Below are 24,216 nucleotides of genomic sequence, written 5' to 3'. Positions count from 1 at the left end.
GGCGGCTAGCAGCAGCTGCAGACACACCCACAACGAGCCACCAACTCCAGCGTCGCCTCTCAGCTCTCACTGACCCCAGTAACCATCACCAGCCCCGATCATGAGCCCCGGCGACCCCACTGTGAGTCCCCTGTCCCTGAACACACGCACACCCACGGAACGCTCACTCACGCATGTATGAACGCACACACACTACACACACAGCGACACACAGGCAACACACCAAGCACCCACGCATGCATGAACACACCCACATTACACACAGAGTAACGCATACACCAAACATTCTATGCATGCACGTACACCCACACCCACTCATGCATGGCTTCTCTTGTTATGAGCATTTTAATTTTTTTTGCTGTGACTGTTTTCTTCTTCCCATTCTGGTTTTTTATGACATATCTTGACGTTTATTCTTTTTATTCAGAGTCTTTTCCTTGAGCTGTAGTTTTGCGATTTTGACGTGGGTTTTTGGTTTTGTGAAGTTTCATGGAGGTTATCTTCTTCGTGTTGGTGCCGAAGATTTTCAAACATTTGAAGGGGATCCTCTAACGCGTTTTATGGGTTTTGTGCAGTTTTATGGGGGTTCAAAGGCTGTGTTCTTCTTATCTGTTTCTTTTTTTTTGGAGCACCATGATTGTTTCATTATTTGTTTTCTCTGTTTCTCAAAACAGTTTAGTGTTCTTTTAAAGATCTTGTGTATGTTTCATTAATGGCGGCGCTGTTCTTATTCTTTGGTTGAAAATTATATATTATTTATTGCATTCATGTTTTAATTGCTTTGGTTCGTGTCTGCGCTCTTGAAGTCGCTCTTACTCATTATTTATTTACCTGTTTTGCATCTCACTTTCTGGTTTTATCCAAAAAAACTCCCTGGTTGAGTATTAAATTATTTATTCATATTCATATTTTAACTACATTGCTTTACGCTTATTGTGATGAATCGTACTCATCATATGCTATCTTTTCTCTGGTGTTTATATATTTTTCCGTACTTAGGCCCTGTTTTCTAATATCTTCTTTCTTGTTTCAGAGATTTGTGAGTTTTTGGAAAAAAAAAAAAAAACATTACTATTGGTTTTTTCATAATTGTAAGTTTTTATTTGCTATTTCTTGGATTTGTGAAATTTTACAGAGATGAGGCTCACTATGTTTTCTAGCATTATGTTTCAATGTTCCCTTTGTGTGCTTCCTGAGGCTTGAGAGCGTTCTGTTCTTTCAAAAGTTTGTGGATGATTCAATTCCATTTCAGTGCCTACTCTCACATTGAATATTATGAAAATTTATTTTGATCTGAATGTCTTTGTGGGCTGTTAGTGGGGTGGGAACCTGCTTGTGCTCAGGACACTATTTGCATTGAATCTGGCATCTGGTTGTGAAGTCAAATTTGTGAATTTACTGTCAAAATTTTCTCTGTTTTTAGTTTTCCTTAAATAATCTTTGGAGTTTATTCGTTTTTTTCATGCTCTGGGACCTTTCCTGCGTGGCGTCAAGCCTCTGTTTGCCTTCTGATAGAGTATACTTAATTTATTTTCATAAATTCTCGACTCTCTGTGTTTGCGAACAATTGGAAATTGTTTTAAACTGTTCCCTTTTTGCACTATTTGTTTTGTGGGATTTAACAAAAAAAAAAAAACTATAAAAATAACTCTTGACGCCCAACTCATCACACAAGGTTCATTACATGTCTACATTATTTTCCCTTGTTAAGGTTTAGGGAATGGATCCTTTGGGAGCAAAAGGTGATACCGGGTCCGAGCCATTGCCACCACCTCCACCTGTAATTCCCCCGGATGTAGTCCCGATTAAGGCAGAACAAGGCCGGAATCCAGAAGCACCGAAGAAACTGACATCCCCAAAACGCCTGCCAGCTGCTAGGCGTGGACTTGGGACTAAAGGCCAGAAGCTACTGCTTCTAACCAACCACTACAAGGTTTCTATGTCAAAGTCGGATGGTCACTTCTTCCATTTTAGTGTATGCCTCTATTACAATCTCTTTTTTGCTGCGTCTGTCTGCTGTGAAATCTTTGATAATGGAATTAGTTTCCTGCTGGTGTTTTATGCTGGGGCAGGTTGCTAAATTTTTTGAAGATGGACGCCCTGTTGAGATTAAGGGTATTGGCAGTAGGGAAATTGACAAGGTTCAAGAGACTTGCAGTTCTGGATTGGCACGGAGACATTTTGCATACGATGGTGAAAAAAGTTTGTTCACTCTTGGTTCTCTTCCATACAAGAAGCATGAATTCACAGTTGTCTTGGAAGACTTTGAGTCAAGCAGGTAAAATATTCTGATGTTGCATCACTTACCTAGTTTGTGTTGAGTTATCAAATTTTTTTTGGTGGTCAGAGCTGGAGGAAATGACAGACCTGGAGGCAGCCCAAGTGAGGGTGATAGGAAGAGATTTAAGCGCCTGTACCGGTCCAAAACATTCAAGGTGGAGATTAATTTTGTAACTAAAATTCCCCATTGCAAGCAATTAGAAATGCATTGTGCGGTCAGGAATCAGAGCAGTTTCAAGAAGCACATTGAGTTTTGGACATCGTATTAAGGTAGCATGCAGCTAAGCAGTATGTCAAAATTTGATCTGCACAGTATTTGGATGATACACACACACATAGACACCAATGCTATATCATACTTAATTGTCTTGCTGTGCAGGCGCGGTCTCCTAGTGCGCCAATCTTTCTTCCATGATGATGCAAGGAACTTTACTGACTTGGGGAGTGGAGTGCAACGATGCTGGCGCTTCCATTCAAGTTTCAAAGCAGTACAAGGGGGTCTATCCCTGAACATTGGTGAGTTCCTGCTTTGTAGGATCAGATCTACTTTACTCTTTCTGTCTATTAAGGTTATTTTATTTGTTTTTCCTCAATACAGATGTGTCAAATGCAATTACTCTGAGGCTTGGTCCTATTGTTGACTTTTTGATTACCAATCGAAATGTTTGATTGGGATTAGGTATAAAACATTTCCTGCCAATTTCAATATTATGTCAATAGGAAAGCTTAATCTAGAACTAGAACCGCATATTTGATAACAGGCTAAAAGGATGCTAAAGAATCTAAGGATCAAGACCAGCCATTCTAATGCAGAGTTCAAAATTACAGGATTGAGTGAAAAATTGTGCAAATATCAGACGTGAGTTTTTCCCCCTGGGATTGTATTGATTGATATCATCTGCTTGTTCAATGATCTAGTGATGTTTCTAGACAAACTGATATTTACTTGGTTGGAATTTTTCCCACTTGCAGGTTCCTAATGAAACAGAGAGGCGGGACAGATGGGAATGGTGCTGCTGATGCAGTTGAAATGACGGTTTATGACTATTTTGTTAATCATCGCCGCATAAATTTGCATTATTCCGCAGATTTCCCATGCATCAGTGTTGGGAGATCGGAGAAGAGTCCTGCTTACATTCCTGTTGAGGTAACGTGGATTCCCAATTACTATAAAGGGTTTCATTATTGCTATAAAAAAACTAATTATATCTTTCTCGTGCTTGTATAGCTGTGTTCCTTGTTGCCATTGCAAAGTTATACGAAGGCCTTGACTGTTAGGCAAAGAGCCTCTCTTGTTGAGAAATCCCGGCTGAAGCCCGATGAACGGATTAGAGTCCTGACTGATGTAGGTTCCACCAAGCCATTTTGTATTTACTTTATTATTGGTTTTTTACTTGGGTTTTCTGGCAGGCATTAAGAACTAATAACAATAAGGCAGACCCAATGCTTCGGTCCTCTGGAATTTCAATTAGTTCTCAGCTTACTGAAATTGAAGGCCGTGTCTTGCCTGCCCCAGGGGTAAGTGTTTTGGTCCTTTTTTATGATTGCTGATTGTTTTCAATGTTTTATATGAACTTATCATTATGAATTTATAGTCTTTTCATTTGCTTTATTCATTGTTATTTTACTGCAGTTGAAATTGGGCAATGGAGAGAACTTAGCCCCTTGAAATGGGCGCTGGAACTTCAACAAGAAGGTTCCATAATTATTTTTTGTTGTACATTTGTTTAGTGTACTCAGAATTTTTTATCTCATTTTTTCACGACAATAAAATTGTCTTTAATTTGGGTGTAGAAATTTGTTGAACCGAAAGAGATTAAAGGGTGGGTGGTTGTTAATTTCTCTGCCCGGTGCAATATTACAGAACTGGTCACAGATCTAGTCGAATGCGGATCCAGGAAGGGAATTGTTAGTATTGTCTTCTACTTTTGAACACCTTGCTTCTTCAAATCTAAAACCCTATACATTAATTTCTTTTTCCCCTTTTGCTCTAGCGTATAAGTCGTCCATATGAAGTCTTTGAAAAAGATCATTCATCTCGCCATATGCCAGCTCCAGCTAGAGTGGACAAGATGGCTGAAATTATAACTTCACTTCTTGAATTATCCCAGCTTATTCTTTGTCTTCTTCTGGAGAGGAAGAACCCTGATATCTATGGTTGGTTGCATTCTGCAATGCTTTCTTGTGCCTTCTGATATTTTATTATCCTATTTCCATTAACTCAATATGCATATATTGAAGGAGCATGGAAGAGGAAAATTCTTTGTGATCTTGGAGTTGTAACTCAGTACATTGCTCCAACAAGAGTGAATGATTTATACCTTACAAATGTGCTATTGAAAATCAATGCCAAGGTATGATTCTGAGGCAACAAATGACTTCATTATATATACATTTTATCCCATCTATTTGTCTGCAGAAATTTCCATATATATTCACTTGTCATTTTTTTGCACTCTTGTCTTTGCTCAGCTTGGTGGCATGAATTCATATTTATCAGTGGAATGTAATCATTCTATTCCTCTTATCTCTCGCACACCTACCTTACTCATTGGGATGGATTTGTCACATGGCTATCCTGACTAGTAGGTGTGCGAGAGATAAGAGGAATAGAATGATTACGTTCCACTGATAAATATGAATTCATGCCACCAAGTTGAGCAAAGACAAGAGGGCAAAAAAATGACAAGTGAATATGTATGGAAATTTCTGCAGACAAATGGATGGGATAAAATGAATATATAATGAAGTCATTTGTTGCCTCAGTATCATACCTTGGCATTGATTTTCAATAGCACATTCGTAAGGTATAGATCATTCACTCTTGTTGGAGCAATGCACTGAGTTACAACTCCAAGATCACAAAGAATTTTCCTCTTCCATGCTCGTTCAATATATGCATATTGAGTTAATGGAAATAGGATAATAAAATATCAAAAGGCACAAGAAAGTACTGCAGAATGCAACCAACCATAGATATCAGGGTTCTTCCTCTCCGGAAGAAGACAAAGAATAAGTTGGGTTAATTCAAGAAGTGAAGTTATAATTTCAGCCATCTTGTCCACTCTAGCTGGAGCTGGCATATGGCGAGGTGAATGATCTTTTTCAAAGACTTCATATGGACGACTTATGCGCTAGAGCAAAGGGGGAAAAAGAAATTAATGTATAGGGTTTTAGATTTGAAGAAGCAAGGTATTCACAAGTATAAGACAATACTAACAATTCCCTTCATTGATCCGCATTTGACTAGATCTGTGACCAATTCTGTAACATTGCACCGGGCAGAGAAATTAACAACCACCCACCCTTTAATCTCTTTCGGTTTAACAAATTTCTACACCCAAATTAAAGACAATTTTATTGTCGTGAAAAAATGAGATAAAAAATTCTTAGTACAGCAAACAAATGTACAACAAAAAATAATTATTGCAGTTGAGTACAATAAGCAAAGTTACTAGGCCATAACATGGAATGGACAAAGAATGATCATCCAAATTTTCACTGTAGGAATTTTTTATTTCTCTATCCTATTATATGATGGAATGATATTTACTATTGCATTGAGTGCTTACAAAATTATCATACCCCACCTTATTCCATTTTGTGAAGCAAATGTATCCTTTGTTGTTTGCTACCTTGTTCCGTACTTGAAATTGATAAAGAAATGATGCTTCCTTCGTTTCTGACTGAGTTTTTCTTCATGTGTTTCTGTATTTTGATATCTCAACCATCCTGTCCTATCTGGTGCCTAATAATTCATTTGACTAGTGGTTCACCACACCTAGTTGCTGCTGCTGGTTGATTCATGTGTAATGTTGGATGAAATTGAATGCCCGTTTCTTCATGCACCAAACATGCATTAATTTGGATTAGAACACTTGAGAAGAATGGCTTTCTAATACCGTGTACTTATTTTTTTCCTTTTTTGGGTTCTTAATTTTTGCAGTTGCCCCAATAGGTTATGCCCACTTGGCTGCAAGCCAGCTATTGCAGTTTATTAAGTTGATGAATTGTCAAAGTCATCCTCTAGCCATGGTAGTGTTCCAGTTCCAGAGTTGCCGCAGCTGCATGAACATGTGCAGAGTTCTATGTTCTTCTGTTAGTATCTGCACTTTATTAGCTTGGAGAATGTTGCATGTGCAGGAAGCATAGCTAGCAGCAATTGAATGATAGGCAGTGGTAGCTTTAGTTCAGTTTCAGAAATTCCTTGTGCTTGGGAATTTGAACTTTTGTGGTTGGTAGTTTTATGTGGCAAATCTTCCTAGTTCTTTTGAAATTTGAGGAAATTTATCAAGTTTTCCCTTACATTCTTTTAAATTTTTGAATGCCATAGCATTTTCTTGTGCTTGTATTTTGGGTAATGTACTAAATTCATAGTAAATTTGTTAGCATGGGAGGAGCCCATTGGTGGATTTGATACACATGGGTAACCATTAACTTGACTCAAAAGCATGTGCTTCGAATATAAACGGAAAAGTAAAAATTGTTAACATCAAAGATAGTAAAACTCGTTTTCGATTTTACTAAATATTCTTTTACTATGTTCAACTATGCTGCATTTCCAATACTTCAACATGGTTGATTCCCCCTATTAGCATGTGTATTCTCCCTGCTGAAATTTTTTCCAAAAAAAAAAAACTCTTATAGATAGCACCACTTTTCTTGAAACTAAGCACATGTTAATACAACTGTTGGTTTTGTGTATTTTAACAACTGCAGTGATGTACTTTTTAATGGAAGCATTTTCCTTAAAAAAGTTGATTGGCATCTTTGTGTTTGTTGAGGAAATAAATTAATTTAAGGTCCCTGCATCATTCTATTTTTCAACTATTTTGAAAATTTGTTATTTGAATACTTTAATAAGCAAAATTGTGCTTTTGTGGATTGAATAATTTATTTTACATGTAATTTTTAGTTGAAGTTTTAAAAAAATATGAATATATTAATCTAAAATTACTTAAGTTTTTGGTATTTGTCATCAAAAAATAGAAAAATTATCTTTGACAAACTGATATTTACTTGGTTGGAATTTTTCCCACTTGCAGGTTCCTAATGAAACAGAGAGGCGGGACAGATGGGAATGGTGCTGCTGATGCAGTTGAAATGACGGTTTATGACTATTTTGTTAATCATCGCCGCATAAATTTGCATTATTCCGCAGATTTCCCATGCATCAGTGTTGGGAGATCGGAGAAGAGTCCCGCTTACATTCCTGTTGAGGTAACATGCATTCCTAATTACTATAAAGGGTTTCATTATTGCTATAAAAAAACTAATTATATCTTTCTCGTGCTTGTATAGCTTTGTTCCTTGTTGCCCTTGCAAAGTTATACAAAGGCCTCGACTGTTTTGCAAAGAGCCTCTCTTGTTGAGAAATCCCGGATGAAGCCTGATGAACGGATTATAGTCCTGACTGATGTAGGTTCTACTTTATTATTGGTTTTTTACTTGGGTTTTCTGGCAGGCATTAAGAGCTAATAACTATAAGGCAGACCCAATGCTTCGGTCCTCTGGAATTTCAATTAGTTCTCAGCTTACTGAAATTGAAGGTCGTGCCTTGCCTGCCCCAAGGGTAAGCGTTTGTTCCCTTTTTATGATTGCTGATTCTTTTCAATGTTTTAGATGAACTTGTCATTATGAATTTATAGTCTTTTCATTTGCTTTATTCATTGTTATTTTACTGCAGTTGAAATTGGGCAATGGAGAGTACTTAGCCCCTCGAAATGGGTGCTGGAACTTCAACAACAAGGTTCCATATGATTGTTGGGGTTTTACCGATCAATCAATTGATGAATAAGATGAGTAAACAAGCACACACACAAAATTGACACCGGAGTTACGTGGTTCGGCCAAATTCCGGCCTACGTCCACGGGAGCGAGGGATTATTATTTACTGGGAAAATAAACAGAGAGGAGGAGGAGGATTCCCTCAGCACTCACTCAACTCTCTCTTATCTCTTACTGCACTGCACTCTGCACACTCTGCACTCTGCTTTACAACACCACACACACATGTATATATACACACAAGCGGGAGCAAAAATTCAACAACGGGCGGCCGGAAATGTCAACATTTCCAGCAGAGCAGGTGGAGCTGGAAATGTTGACGGAGCAGGGCAGCCGGCGCCGTAGATGTTGAAGGAGAGCAGTAGCCTTCTGTTGACTGGGTATGGATCCATCAATTCTCCCCCTCCATACCCATAGGAGGAGAATAATATGTTAATCTTCAATTGACATCCATCCTAGCTATATCCCTACATAGCTGGAGCTTCTCATAGGTTACTCCCTTTGTTAACATATTTGCCGGATTTTCTTTAGTATGAATTTTGACTAACTTCAACAGTTGTTGTTCCATCACTTCGCGTATCCAGTGATAGCGAATGTCAATGTGTTTTGTTCGGGAATGGTACATTGAATTCTTGCTCAAGTCCAGTGCACTCTGACTATCACAATGTACCTTGTATTCTTCCTGTTTGATACCTAACTCTTGAAGAAACCGCTTTAACCACAACATCTCCTTCCCAGCTTCCGCTGCGGCAATATATTCTGCTTCTGTTGTGGATAGGGCAACACACTTTTGCAATTTTGACTGCCATGATACAGCTCCCCCTGCAAAGGTGAACAAAAAACCTGATGTGGACTTTCTTCCATCAAGATCACCAGCCATGTCTGCATCAGTGTAACCCTCCAAGATTGGTTCAGCTTCTTCGAAACATAAGCATAATCCCGATGTACCTTTCAAGTACTTGAGAACCCATTTCACAGCTTCCCAATGGTCTTTCCCTGGATTGGAAAGAAACCTGCTCACAACACCTACAGCGTGGGCAATGTCTGGTCTCGTACATACCATTGCGTACATCAAGCTTCCAACTGCTGATGAGTATGGGACTATTGACATTTCTTCCCTTGATGAGTGAGACAACTTCTTGCTTAGCTTGAAATGATTAGCCAGTGGAGTACTTACTGGCTTGGCACTTTCCATGTTGAACTTTTTAATTACCCGTTCAATATACTTCTCCTGTGATAACCATAGCTTTCTGGCTTTCCTGTCGTGACTGATCCTGATGCCTAGGATCTGCTGAGCTGGGCCTAAGTCCTTCATTTCAAAAGACTTAGACAACTCCATCTTTAGCTTGTTGATCTTTCTTGTATCCTGACCAATGATCAACATATCATCAACATAGAGTAGTAGGATGACAAGATTACCATCAGGAAATATCTGAACATAAGCACACTGATCTGCTGCAGTCCTCTTGTATCCGTGACTCACCATGAAAGAGTCAAATTTTCTATACCACTGTCTCGGTGCTTGCTTAAGACCGTAGAGACTTTTCTTCAACCTGCAGACTAGATGTTCTTTCCCTGGAACTTCAAATCCTTCTGGTTGCTCCATGTAGATGTCTTCTTCCAAGTCTCCATGTAAGAAGGCTGTCTTCACATCCATTTGTTCAAGCTCTAGATTCATCTTGGCTACTAATCCGAGTATGACTCGAATTGTTGTCATTTTCACTACTGGCGAAAATATCTCGTCAAAGTCAACACCTTTCTTCTGTTCGAAACCTTTGACGACCAATCTGGCTTTATGCGTCACAATTTTTCCACTGCCATCTTTCTTAAGCTTGAACACCTATTTGTTCCTTAGTGCTCTCTTCCTTTTGGGAAGTCTTACCAGCTCATACGTTTGATTCTTATGTAAAGAATTCACCTCTGCTTTCATAGCTTCTATCCATTTGGCTTTGTCGGTATGAGACTGGACCTCTTGAAAACTTTCTGGCTCCCCCTCATCAGTGAGTAAAAGATATTTTGATTCTGGATATCTTCTCGACGGAATCAGAATACGACCTCTTTCAGATCTTCTGGGCTCAGCTTCTTCTGGAGGAGGATATACCTCATCATCTGACTGCTGTGATGATTCTGCAATTTCTGGTGAAGGGGGTTGTTGCTCCCCCTGCTCAACACCTTCTACATCTGTTTCCAAAGGATCATCCTGCAATTCTCCATGGTTTGTAGGAGAATATGATGGTGTAGGATCTGTTACAATGTCAAGAGCATTGGAACTAGGCTGGTTAGACTTTGTTTGTGATTCAAAGTCCTCAAACACCTGGTTTTCATGAAAAACCACATCTCTCGATCTGATGACCTGCTTCCTCTCTGGATCCCATAATCTGTAGCCGAATTCATTATCTCCATAGCCAATAAAGATACATGGAATGGATTTCACGTCGAGCTTTTGCCTCTGCTCATTAGATATTTATGCAAAAGCTTTGCACCCAAATACTCTTAGATGAGTGTAAGAAACTTTTCTTCTGGTCCATTCTTTCTCTGGAATTCCAAAGTTAAGTGGTGCTGACGGTGATCTGTTAATAAGGTAACATGCGGCACGAACAGCTTCCCCCCAGAATGGCTTAGGTAATTTAGCCATACTGAGCATGCTTCTAACTCTTTCCATAATGGTCCGATTCATTCTCTCAGCTACACCATTATGTTGTGGGGTACGTGGGACCGTCTTTTCATGCCTAATACCACGTTCAGTACAGTATGCTCTGAACTCGTTGGAAGTATATTCGCCTCCATTGTCTGTCCGGAGGCACTTCAATTTCTTCCCTGTTTGCCTCTCCACCATAGCATGAAATTCCTTGAAATATTTAAAAACCTGGTCCTTTGTTTTCAGAAAATATACCCACACTTTCGTTGAAGCGTCGTCAATAAAGGTAACAAAATACCTATTGCCGCCGATTGATTCTACTTCAATGGGTCCGCATACATCAGAATGTACCAAATTCAATGGTTTTGACCTTCTCTTCATAGAGGAACTAAATGAAACTCTATGCTGTTTCCCAAATAAGCAGTGATCACATGGGTTTAAGGCAATACCTTTTGTGATTTTTATAAATGCCTTCTTCGCCAGTGTAAGGAGTCCTTTTTCTCCTATGTGTCCGAGTCTCTTGTGCCATAGGTTTGGTGATGCTTCATCTTCCACTGCATTGATGGCATCAGTACAAATCTTCACCTGCGTTTTGTACAATGTGCAGCAAATGCGTCCTCGTGCTATTGTCAAATTACCTTTTGATAATTTCCAAGTACCTTTCCCGAAGTAGCTTTCATAGCCCTGTTTATCAAGGGCTGCCCCAGAAATAAAGTTTAGCCGAAGGTCTGGGACATGTCGCACATCCTTTAATGTTATGGTGCAACCAATATTGGTTACAATCTGCACATCTCCGATTCCCACGATCTGAGAAGAACTAGTGTTCCCCATCTTTACTGTACCAAAATCTCCAGATTTATACATCGTGAAGAATTCTTTGTGGGGAGTGGCATGGTAGGAGGCTGCTGTGTCTACCACCCATTCAGTGTCGTGGTTCCCAATATGACAGCATGCATCTTCATCAATTGAGAAAACTGATATATCTTGAGTTAAGGTGACCGAGTTCTCACCTTCCTCCTTCTTTTGTTGCTGGTGGCTTTGACCATGATCCCGTCGAAATTTTCGACAATCTTTCTTCATATGGCCTTCAATGCCACAATAGTAGCACGAGATTTTCCCTCTCTGCCAACTTTTACCATCATTGAATCTGCTGCGATCCTGGATCTTCCTCTAGATTTGCTTCTGCCTCTACCTCTACCTCGACTTCTGGTACTGGTACTTTCTTGAGGTCGGCCTCTGGTTTCAGTAACAAAGGCCTGTGACTGTTCTGCACCTGTTTCTTTTCTCCTGGCTTCTTCGTTGAATAAAGCATCTTTTACCATCGCCATGGTAAGTTTGCCGTCAGGAGCTGAATTGCTGAGAGTGATGACCAATGTCTCCCAGCTATCTGGTAAGGAGCTAAGAAGCAACAATGCTTTTGCTTCATCGCCAAGATCCATCTTTATTGATGAAAGCTGATTTACTAGATTTTGGAACTCACTAGTATGTTCAGCTATAGAGGTCCCGCCTTTTAACTTCAGATTAACAAGCCGTCTCATTAACATGGCTTTGTTGCGGGCAGTCTTGGCCTGGTACATGTTTTCCAGCTTCTCCCAAAGGCTATAAGCATCGGTCTCTTGTGCGACATGATAATATACCTTGTGGTCAATCCATTGTCTGATTTGACCAATGGTCTTTCTATTCATTCTTCTCCAATCGTCATCTTTGATGGAATCTGGTTTCATACCTTTATAATCCAAAGGGTCTGCCAAATCCTTACAATTAAGGAGATCCTCCATCCGAGACCTCCACAGAGTGTAATTGGAGGCTGTGAGCTTGATCATAGTACCCGAGTCTGATTCCTCCATTGATTTTAAGCACTAACTTGCTTGTACAGAAAAATCGGGGCAGAATCTCAAGAAACCGAATATACGGTTGCGTCCGGAACGGTCAAAAAACCCTGGAAATGACTTAAGTTGTTCGAAAAACGGACCTGAAATGGCCTTGAAAGGCCTGGTCAAACTTTGGTCAAAATTGGTCAACGGGTGCCGACGTGGCGTTTGACCGGTTGCTAACTGGGCGTTGACGTGGCCGCTGACTGGACGCTGACGCGGCGTCTGGGAGAGGGTCGGATCTCGGGCTCGGATCCGGGTCGCGGGTTGGGCACGCGGGTCGCTGACCGGGTCGCGGGTCGCTTTACTGATCGGATCTCGCCAATCGGCGAGGAAGACGCGTGCAGGCGCGTGTGCCGTTGCCGGAGTCTTGCCGGCGCGTGGGCAGAACGGTGCTTACGTGGGAGGCGCGTGGGGGCGCGTGGGGGCTCTCCTGGTGTCCGTTTGAGACGTGGTTTCCACCGTTCGAATCGTCTCGAGTCAAATTGCACAATGGAAGGCTCAATTTGAGAAGAAACTTGAATTTCTTCTCTGTTCACCTCTGTTTGGTGAATTCCGGCGTACCTGGACGCTCTGATACCACTTTGTTGGGGTTTTACCGATCAATCAATTGATGAATAAGATGAGTAAACAAGCACACACACAAAATTGACACCGGAGTTACGTGGTTAGGCCAAATTCCGGCCTACGTCCACGGGAGCGAGGGATTATTATTTACTGGGAAAATAAACAGAGAGGAGGAGGAGGATTCCCTCAGCACTCACTCAACTCTCTCTTATCTCTTACTGCACTGCACTCTGCACACTCTGCACTCTGCTTTACAACACCACACACACATGTATATATACACACAAGCGGGAGCAAAAATTCAACAACGGGCGGCCGGAAATGTCAACATTTCCGGCAGAGCAGGTGGAGCTGGAAATGTTGACGGAGCAGGGCAACCGGCGCCGTAGATGTTGAAGGAGAGCAGCAGCCTTCTGTTGACTGGGTATGGATCCATCAATGATGGATCCATACCTAGTCAAAGCAGACGGCTGCTGCTCCTTCAACATCTACGGCGCCGGCTGCTTCTCCGTCAACCTTTGCTGCTCCACCTGCTCTGCCGGACATGTTGACATTTGCCACCGCCCGTTGAAGTTTTTGCTCCTACTGTGTGTATATATATGTGCTGTGTGTGGAGTTGTATATGTGATAGAGATGAGAGAGAGAAGAGAGTGTGGTGTGTTGCAGCGTGCATAGGAGAGTTGAGTGAGTGCTGAGTGATTGTATCCTCCTCCTCCTCTCTGTTTATTTTTCCAGTAAATAATCTCTCGCTCCCGTGGACGTAGGCCGGAATTTGGCCGAACCACGTAACTCCGGTGTCAATATTGGTGTGTGTGATTTATTTATTTTATCTATTCATCAATTACTTGATCTGTAAAACCCCAACAAAGTGGTATCAGAGCGGTTGTTGGAGTAGAATTCCAGATCGGAGAAAATTCCCAGATTTTGAGCCTCTGTCCAGTAGCTCAAAATTTAATTTTGAGGCTACCACCGAAGTCCTCTCATCAAGACGAAACCAACAGTGTCAACCGGAGCTCCAAAGAGCATCAGAGTAGGCCGCACGCGCCTACACGCGCCTCCAACGTCCAGGGGACGTTTCCACGCGCCCACACGCTCCTCCACGAGCCAGCGACACCTCGGCAGCGCCTCCACGCGCCGGTGAGTGCACGGCCGGACGGCGGAAGGTTGAAGACGACGCCACGTCACCGGGACCCGCGCCGCGTCAGCGTCCAGTCAGCCTGACGTGTCAGTGCCATGTCAGCGGCCACGTCACCGGGACCCGCGCCGCGTCAGTGACACGTGGCGCCTAGTCAGCAAACCGGTCAACGCCACGTCAGCACACGTTGACCAATTTTGACCGAAGTTTGACCAGGCCTTTAAAGGCCATTTCAGGTCCGTTTTTCAAACAACTTAAGCCATTTCCAGGGTTTTTGACCGTTCCGGACGCAACCGTATATTCGGTTTCTTGAGATTCTGCCCTGATTTTTCTGTACAAGCAAGTTAGTGCTTAAAATCAATGGAGGAATCAGACTCGGGTACTATGATCAAGCTCACAGCCTCCAATTACACTCTGTGGAGGTCTCGGATGGAGGATCTCCTTAATTGTAAGGATCTGGCAGACCCTTTGGATTATAAAGGTATGAAACCAAATTCCATCAAAGATGACGATTGGAGAAGAATGAATAGGAAGACCATTGGTCAAATCAGACAATGGATTGACCACAAGGTATATCATCACGTCGCACAAGAGACTGATGCTTATAGTCTTTGGGAGAAGCTGGAAAACATGTACCAGGCCAAGACTGCTCGCAACAAAGCCATGTTAATGAGACGGCTTGTTAATCTGAAGTTAAAAAGCGGGACCTCTATAGCTGAGCATACTAGTGAGTTCCAAAATCTAGTAAATCAGCTTTCATCTGTGAAGATGGATCTTGGCGATGAAGCAGAAGCATTGCTGCTTCTTAGCTCCTTACCAGACAGTTGGGAGACATTGGTCATCACTCTTAGCAATTCAGCTCCTGACGGCAAACTTACCATGGCGATGGTAAAAGATGCTTTATTCAACGAAGAAGCCAGGAGAAAAGAAACAGGTGCAGATCAGTCACAGGCCTTTGTTACTGAAACCAGAGGCCGACCTCAAGAAAGTACCAGTACCAGAAGTCGAGGTAGAGGCAGAGGTAGAAGCAAATCTAGAGGAAGATCCTAGGATCGCAGCAGATTCAGTGATGGTAAAAATTGGCAGAGAGGGAAAATCTCTTACTACTATTGTGGCATTGAAGGCCACATGAAGAAAGATTGTCGAAAATTTCGACGGGATCATGGTCAAAGCCGCCAGCAACAAAATAAGGAGGAAGGTGAGAACTCGATCACCTTAACTCAAGATATATCAGTTTTCTCAATTGATGAAGATGCATGCTGTCATATTGGGAACCACGACACTGAATGGGTGGTAGACACAGCAGCCTCCTACCATGCCACTCCTCACAAAGAATTCTTCACGATGTATAAATCTGGAGATTTTGGTACAGTAAAGATGGGGAACACTAGTTCTTCTCAGATCGTGGGAATCGGAGATGTGCAGATTGTGACCAATATTGGTTGCACCATAACACTAAAGGATGTACGACATGTACCAGACCTTCGGCTAAACCTTATTTCTGGGGCAGCCCTTGATAAACAGGGCTACGAAAGCTACTTTGGGAAAGGTGCTTGGAAATTATCAAAAGGTAATTTGACAATAGCACGAGGAAGCATTTGCTGCACATTGTACAAAACGCAGGTGAAGATTTGTACTGATGCCATCAATACAGTGGAAGATGAAGCATCACCAAACCTATGGCACAAGAGACTCGGATACGTGGGAGAAAAAGGACTCCTTACACTGGCGAAGAAGGCATTTATAAAAATCACAAAAGGTATTGCCTTAAACCCATGTGATCACTGCTTATTTGGGAAACAGCATAGAGTTTCATTTAGTTCCTCTATGAAGAGAAGGTCAAAGCCATTGAGTTTGGTACATTCTGATGTATGCGGACCCATTGAAGTAGAATCAATCGGCGGCAACAGGTATTTTGTTACCTTTATTGATGACGCTTCAAGGAAGGTGTGGGTATATTTTTTGAAAACAAAGGACCAGGTTTTTAAATATTTCAAGGAATTTCATGCTATGGTGGAGAGGCAAACAGGGAAGAAATTGAAGTGCCTCCGGACAGACAATGGAGGCGAGTATACTTCCAACGAGTTCAGAGCATACTCTACTGAACGTGGTATTAGGCATGAAAAGACGGTCCCACGTACCCCACAACATAATGGTGTAGCTGAGAGAATGAATCGGACCATTATGGAGAGAGTTAGAAGCATGCTTAGTATGGCTAAATTACCTAAGCCATTCTGGGGGGAAGCTATTCGTGCCGCATGTTACCTTATTAACAGATCACCGTCAGCACCACTTAACTTTGGAATTCCAGAGAAAGAATGGACCAGAAGAAAAGTTTCTTACACTCATCTAAGAGTGTTTGGGTGCAAAGCTTTTGCATATATATTTAATGAGCAGAGGCAAAAGCTCGACGTGAAGTCCATTCCATGTATCTTTATTGGCTATGGAGATGATGAATTCGGCTATAGATTATGGGATCCAGAGAGGAAGCAGGTCATCAGATCGAGAGATGTGGTTTTCCATGAAAACCAGGTGTTTGAGGACTTTGAACCACAAACAAAGTCTAACCAGCCTAGTTCCGGTGCTCCTGTCATTGTAACAGATCCTACACCATCATATTCTCCCACAAACCATGGAGAATTGCAGGATGATCCTTTGGAAACAGATGTAGAAGGTGTTGAGCAGGGGGAGCAACAACCCCCTTCACCAGAAATTGCAGAATCATCACATCAGTCAGATGATGAGGTATATCCTCCTCCAGAAGAAGCTCAGCCCAGAAGATCTGAAAGAGGTCGTATTCTGATTCCGTTGAGAAGATATCCAGAATCAGAATATCTTTTACTCACTGATGAGGGGGACCCAGAAAGTTTCCAAGAGGTCCAGTCTTATACCGACAAAGCCAAATGGATAGAAGCTATGAAAGCAGAGGTAAATTTTTTACATAAGAATCAAACGTATGAGCTGGTAAGACTTCCCAAAGGGAAAAGAGCACTAAGGAACAAATGAGTGTTCAAGCTTAAGAAAGATGGCAGTGGAAAAATTGTGACGCATAAAGCTAGATTGGTCGTCAAAGGTTTCAAACAGAAGAAAGGTGTTGACTTTGACGAGATATTTTCGCCAGTAGTGAAAATGACAACAATTCGAGTCATACTCGGATTAGTAGCCAAGATGAATCTAGAGCTTGAACAAATGGATGTGAAGACAGCCTTCTTACATGGAGACTTGGAAGAAGACATCTACATGGAGCAACCAGAAGGATTTGAAGTTCCAGGGAAAGAACATCTAGTCTGCAGGTTGAAGAAAAGTCTCTACGGTCTTAAGCAAGCACCGAGACAGTGGTATAGAAAATTTGACTCTTTCATGGTGAGTCACGGATACAAGAGGACTGCAGCAGATCAGTGTGCATATGTTCAGATATTTCCTGATGGTAATCTTGTCATCCTATTACTCTATGTTGATGACATGTTGATCATTGGTCAGGATACAAGCAAGATTAACAAGCTAAAGATGGAGTTGTCTAAGTTTTTTGAAATGAAGGACTTAGGCCCAGCTCAGCGGATCCTAGGCATCAGGATCAGTCGCGACAGGAAAGCCAGAAAGTTATGGTTATCACAGGAGAAGTATATTGAAAGGGTAATCAAAAAGTTCAACATGGAAAGTGCCAAGCCAGTAAGTACTCCACTGGCTAATCATTTCAAGCTAAGCAAGAAGTTGTCTCACTCATCAAGGGAAGAAATGTCAATAGTCCCATACTCATCAGCAGTTGGAAGCTTGATGTACGCAATGGTATGTACGAGACCAGACATTGCCCACGCTGTAGGTGTTGTGAGCAGGTTTCTTTCCAATCCAGGGAAAGACCATTGGGAAGCTGTGAAATGGATTCTCAAGTACTTAAAAGGTACATCGGGATTATGCTTATGTTTCGGGGAAGCTGAACCAATCTTGGAGGGTTACACTGATGCAGACATGGCTGGTGATCTTGATGGAAGAAAGTCCACATCAGGTTTTTTGTTCACCTTTGCAGGGGGAGCTGTATCATGGCAGTCAAAATTGAAAAAGTGTGTTGCCCTATCCACAACAGAAGCAGAATATATTGCCGCAGCGGAAGCTGGGAAGGAGATGTTGTGGTTAAAACGGTTTCTTCAAGAGTTAGGAGTCAAACAGGAAGAATACAAGGTACATTGTGATAGTCAGAGTGCACTGGACTTGAGCAAGAATTCAATGTACCATTCTCGAACAAAACATATTGACATTCGCTATCATTGGATACGCGAAGTAATGGAACAACAACTGTTGAAGTTAGTCAAAATTCATACTGAAGAAAATCCGGCAGACATGTTAACAAAGGGAGTAACCTATGAGAAGCTCCAGCTATGTAGGGATATAGCTGGGATGGATGTCAATTGAAGATTAACATATTATTCTCCTCCTATGGGTATGGAGGGGGAGAATTGATGGATCCATACCCAGTCAAAGCAGACGGCTGCTGCTCCTTCAACATCTACGGCGCCGGCTGCTTCTCCGTCAACCTTTGCTGCTCCACCTGCTCTGCCGGACATGTTGACATTTGCCACCGCCCATTGAAGTTTTTGCTCCCGCTGTGTGTATATATATGTGCTGTGTGTGGAGTTGTATATGTGATAGAGATAAGAGAGAGAAGAGAGTGTGGTGTGTTGCAGCGTGCATAGGAGAGTTGGGTGAGTGCTGAGTGATTGTATCCTCCTCCTCCTCTCTGTTTATTTTTCCAGTAAATAATCTCTCGCTCCCGTGGACGTAGGCCGGAATTTGGCCGAACCACGTAACTCCGGTGTCAATATTGGTGTGTGTGATTTATTTATTTTATCTATTCATCAATTACTTGATCTGTAAAACCCCAACACCATAATTATTTTTTGTTGTACATTTGTTTACTGTACTATGAATTTTTTATCTCATTTTTTCACGACAATAAAATTGTCTTTAATTTGGGTGTAGAAATTTGTTAAACCGAAAGAGATTAAAGGGTGGGTGGTTGTTAATTTCTCTGCCCGGTGCAATGTTACAGAATTGGTCGCAGATCTAGTCAAATGCGGATCAATGAAGGGAATTGTTAGTATTGTCTTATACTTTTGAATACCTTGCTTCTTCAAATCTAAAACCCTATACATTAATTCCTTTTCCCCCTTTTGCTCTAGCGCATAAGTCGTCCATATGAAGTCTTTGAAAAAGATCATTCATCTCGCCATATGCCAGCTCCAGCTAGAGTGGACAAGATGGCTAAAATTATAACTTCACTTCTTAAATTATCCCAGCTTATTCTTTGTCTTCTTCCGGAGAGGAAGAACCCTGATATCTATGATTGGTTGCATTCTGCAGTGCTTTCTTGTGCCTTCTAATCTTTTATTATCCTATTTCCATTAACTCAATATGCATATATTGAAGGAGCATGGAAGAGGAGAATTCTTTGTGATCTTGGAGTTGTAACTTAGTGCATTGCTCCAACAAGAGTGAATGATCTATACCTTATGAATGTGCTATTGAAAATCAATGTCAAGGTATGATACTGAGGCAACAAATGACTTCATTATATATACATTTTATCCTATCCATTTGTCTGTAAAAATTTCCATATATATTCACTTGTCATTTTTTTGCACTCTTGTCTTTGCTCAGCTTGGTGGCATGAATTCATATTTATCAGTGGAACGTAATCATTCTATTCCTCTTATCTCTCGCACACCTACCTTACTCATTGGGATGGATTTGTTACATGGCTATCCTAACTAGTCTAATTTGCCATCCATTGTAGCGGTAATATTTTTGCTTAATATTAATACGCAAGTCTCATTAAACTTTCTCTAAAAATCAAGTGACCTTGGGATGTCCTGTCTTTTGCTGGTGTATCATTTTCTCCATATCTAAATAGTTTGTGTACTTTATTGACATCAACTAAGAGTTGCACTCTACAAAATATGCATGTTGTATATAAACATCATCATTTTATTATGCATGTTAAGATTCAAGGATTGACTCAATATTGATTGCCACATATTTTGACACTACTTCGTATTTATTTGAATTATTAGATTGTTAGTTCTAGGAGGTGGCCAATGATATTTCATTACAGAGCCACTGTGCTTGCACAATCACCAAAGGTTGAAATGATTGATTTTCTGTTTAAGTCTGTATTTGATACTGAGGACCAAGACATGTTTCGGTGAATTCTTCACTTCAATGATTTTCTCCAAATCATTGTTGTGGCATTTCTAGTAGTTTTATTTATTTATTTATTTTTAATTTAAATTTGTATGGACATGACAGATATCTACCGAAATTCAACTTGTTTTTCCCCTTGTTCTACTTTCAAGTTGAGTCTTTTTTCCTTTGTGCTTTAAATATATGTTCTGCCTCTTCTCTTTCATGGAGGCAGTAATGGATTTCTATTTAAGTTTAGGGCAAATGAAACCTGATCAGATAATTATTTTCAAGTATTTTGATAATTTTATGTTTGACTAGTTGGTAGTAGATCAATTTATCTCTACTAGGGTATTCATTTGCTACAAGTCTTCTTAAGGATGACTTGTTCATAGCCTAATTGGGCTCCAGATGCTTGAATAGAAACATGATGCAATTGAAGGATAATTTTTTCTTTCAAAATTCTTTTCAGGTTTATTATTATTCAATGTAAGCATGGAATTTCAGTGAGGGAAATCCTGTGTCCCATATTGAATATTTGGTTTCGTCCCATCAATATTTTAGATATTTCAGTAGCTACAATAGCTATAAATTTTAGCAAAAATATATCCACCCATTTTGATTAAAAAATATATTTGCTAATTATTATTATTATTATTATTATTATTATTATTTTGTGTCATATGTACTGTATCCTTATCCTCAATTGAAAGGACCGCAAATGACTCGTGAGCTACTTGGTTCTTAGCTTGACAATGACTCACTCAAACTCATTTATCAAATTAGACAAGCCCAGCTTGGGTTCGACATTCAAACTCATCAAGTAAATGGGTCGAGCCCAAGCTACATATCATTCTCGGCTTGCTAGGTTTGCAAGTTGGCTCGTTTACCAGCTCATGCAAGCCGACTCATTTGTTGGCTCCTCATTAGCTCATGAACCAGCTTGATATAAAGCCCGTGAACTAACTTAATATTGTTCTTGTTAAATATTTGATTTTTAAACATTGAAATCTATTTTCCTCCAAATTATCTTTGTTAGCAATTATCTTTAACTAGTTTACTTGATTGACTCATTCATTAGTTTGAAACTAGCTTTAGTTGAGTTGATTTTGAGATTGAACTCGAGCTTTCAAGATATACTTGAGGATAAGGATATGGTACAGGTGACACAAAATAATAATAATAATAATAATAATAATAATAATAATAATAATAATAATAATAATAGTAATAATTAGTAAATATATTTTGTAATCAAAATGGGTGGATACATTTTTGCTAAATTTTATAGCTATTGATGCTACTGAAATATCTAAAATATTGATGGGACGAAACCAAATATTCAGTATGGGACACAGGATTTCTCTCATTGAAATTCCATGCTTAGTTTGAATAATAATAAACCTGAACATGAAAAGAATTTTGTAGGAAAAAATTATCCTTCAATTGCATCATGTTTCTATTGAAACATCTGGAGCCCAATTTGGCTATGAACAAGTCATCCTGAAGAAGACTTGTAGCAAATGAATACCCTACTAGAGATAAATTGATATACTACCAACTTGCCAAATATAAAATTATCAAAATACTTGAAAATGATTATCTGATCAGGTTTCATTTGCACTAAACTTGAATAGAAATTCATTACTGCCTCCCTGAAAGAGAAGAGGCAGAACATATATTTAAAGCACAAAGGAAAAAAGACCCAACTTGAAAGTAGAACAGGGGGAAAAACAACTTGAATTTCAGTAGATATCAGTCATGTGCGTACAAATTTAAATTAAAAATAAATAAATAAGTAAATAAAAACTGCTAGAAATGCCACAACAATGATTTGGAGAAAATCATTGAAGTGAAGAACCCATCGAAATATGTCTTGGTCCTCAGTATCAGATACCCGCTTAAACAAAGAATCAATCATTTCAACCTTTGGTGACTGTACACGCACAGTGGCTCTGTAATGAGATATCATTGGCCACCTCCTAGAACTGACAAACTAATAATTCAAATAAATACGAAATAGTGTCAAAATATGTGACAATCAATATTGAGTCAATCCTTGAATCTTAGCATGCATAATAAAGCGATGATGTTTATATACAACATGCATATTTTGCAGAGTGTAACTCCTAATTAATGTTGATAAAGTACACAAACTATTTGGATATGGAGAAAATGATATAACAAGAAAAGACAGGACATCCCAAGGTCACTTGATTTCTAAAGAAAATTTAATAAGACTTGTGTATTAATATTAAGTAGAAATATTACCGCAGCAATAGATGGCAAATCAAGCTGGCCAGGATAGTCATGTGACACATCCATCCCAATGTGTGCGCATGTTGGGATGATTGTAAGTTTTCAAATGAAGCAAACTTATATTTACTTTTAATTTTTATTCAGTAGGACTGATGACCGTCATTAAAAATGTTGGATATACTGACTTGATTATGTTATTAATGCTTTTTTAGGGCACAACACGACCTACACATTATCATGTTTTATTTGATGAGCTTGGCTTCTCAACAGATGGTTTACAGGAGCTTGTGATATCCCTATCTTATGTGTAAGTAGATACTTGAGATGTATCTTCTCATGGGCATTTTTAATGACATCAGTCCAGACAAATTTTTTTCCTAACCCCTTTTTTCCTACTTACCTATGATTTTATTGATACAGTAATTGATAACTACTATATATTTTGCAGGTACCAAAGAAGCACCGCAGCTATTTCAATAGGTAATGCATTTCTTATAAATATCTAGGTTATATTTGGTTCATGGAATGTCTACTGATGAGAATAAGAACAGAATGCCATGGTGCACAAGGGATTTAATGCCTTAAAAAATTGTGTTGTTATAAAGTTAATGACAAAGCAAAGTTACTAGGCCATGACATGGAATGGACAAAGAATGATCATCCAAATTTTCACTGTAGGAATTTTTTATTTCTCTATCCTATTATATGATGGAATGATATTTACTATTGCATTGAGTGCTTACAAAATTATCATACCCCACCTTATTCCGTTTTGTGAAGCAAATGTATCCTTTGTTGTTTGCTACCTTGTTCCGTACTTGAAATTGATAAAGAAATGATGCTTCCTTCGTTTCTGACTGAGTTTTTCTTCATGTGTTTCTGTATTTTGATATCTCAACCATCCTGTCCTATCTGGTGCCTAATAATTCATTTGACTAGTGGTTCACTACACCTAGTTGCTGCTGCTGGTTGATTCATGTGTAATGTTGGATGAAATTGAATGCCTGTTTCTTCATGCACCAAACATGTATTAATTTGGATTAGAACTCTGGAGAAGAATGGCTTTCTAATACCCATGTACTTATTTTTTTCCTTTTTTTTGGTTCTTAATTTTTGTAGTTGCCCCAATAGGTTATGCCCACTTGGCTGCAAGCCAGCTATTGCAGTTTATTAAGTTTGATGAATTGTCAAAGTCATCCTGTAGCCATGGTAGTGTTCCAGTTCCAGAGTTGCCGCAGCTGCATGAACATGTGCAGAGTTCTATGTTCTTCTGTTAGTATCTGCACCTTATTAGCTTGGAGAATTTTGCATGTGCAGGAAGCATAACTAGCAGCAATTAAATGATAGGCAGTGGTAGCTTTAGTTCAGTTTCAGAAATTCCTTGTGCTTGGGAATTTGAACTTTTGTGGCTGGTAGTTTTATGCGGCAAATCTTCCTAGTTCTTTTCAAATTTGAGGAAATTTATCAAAGTTTTCCCTTACATTCTTCTAGATTTTCGAATGCCG

The 24,216-nt window shown here is 39.9% G+C and overlaps 1 pseudogene; it reads left to right on the top strand.

Moving 5' to 3' along the window:
* The first annotated feature begins 1,699 nt into the window (after nucleotides 1–1,699).
* Nucleotides 1,700–23,988, top strand: LOC131167434 (protein argonaute 4A-like; annotated as a pseudogene).
* Nucleotides 23,989–24,216: the final 228 nt, after the last annotated feature.

The sequence above is a fragment of the Malania oleifera genome, chromosome 11 (genome assembly GCF_029873635.1).
Source record: "Malania oleifera isolate guangnan ecotype guangnan chromosome 11, ASM2987363v1, whole genome shotgun sequence".
Taxonomy (NCBI): domain Eukaryota; kingdom Viridiplantae; phylum Streptophyta; class Magnoliopsida; order Santalales; family Ximeniaceae; genus Malania; species Malania oleifera.
This window is presented reverse-complemented; position numbering and strand designations above follow the sequence as displayed.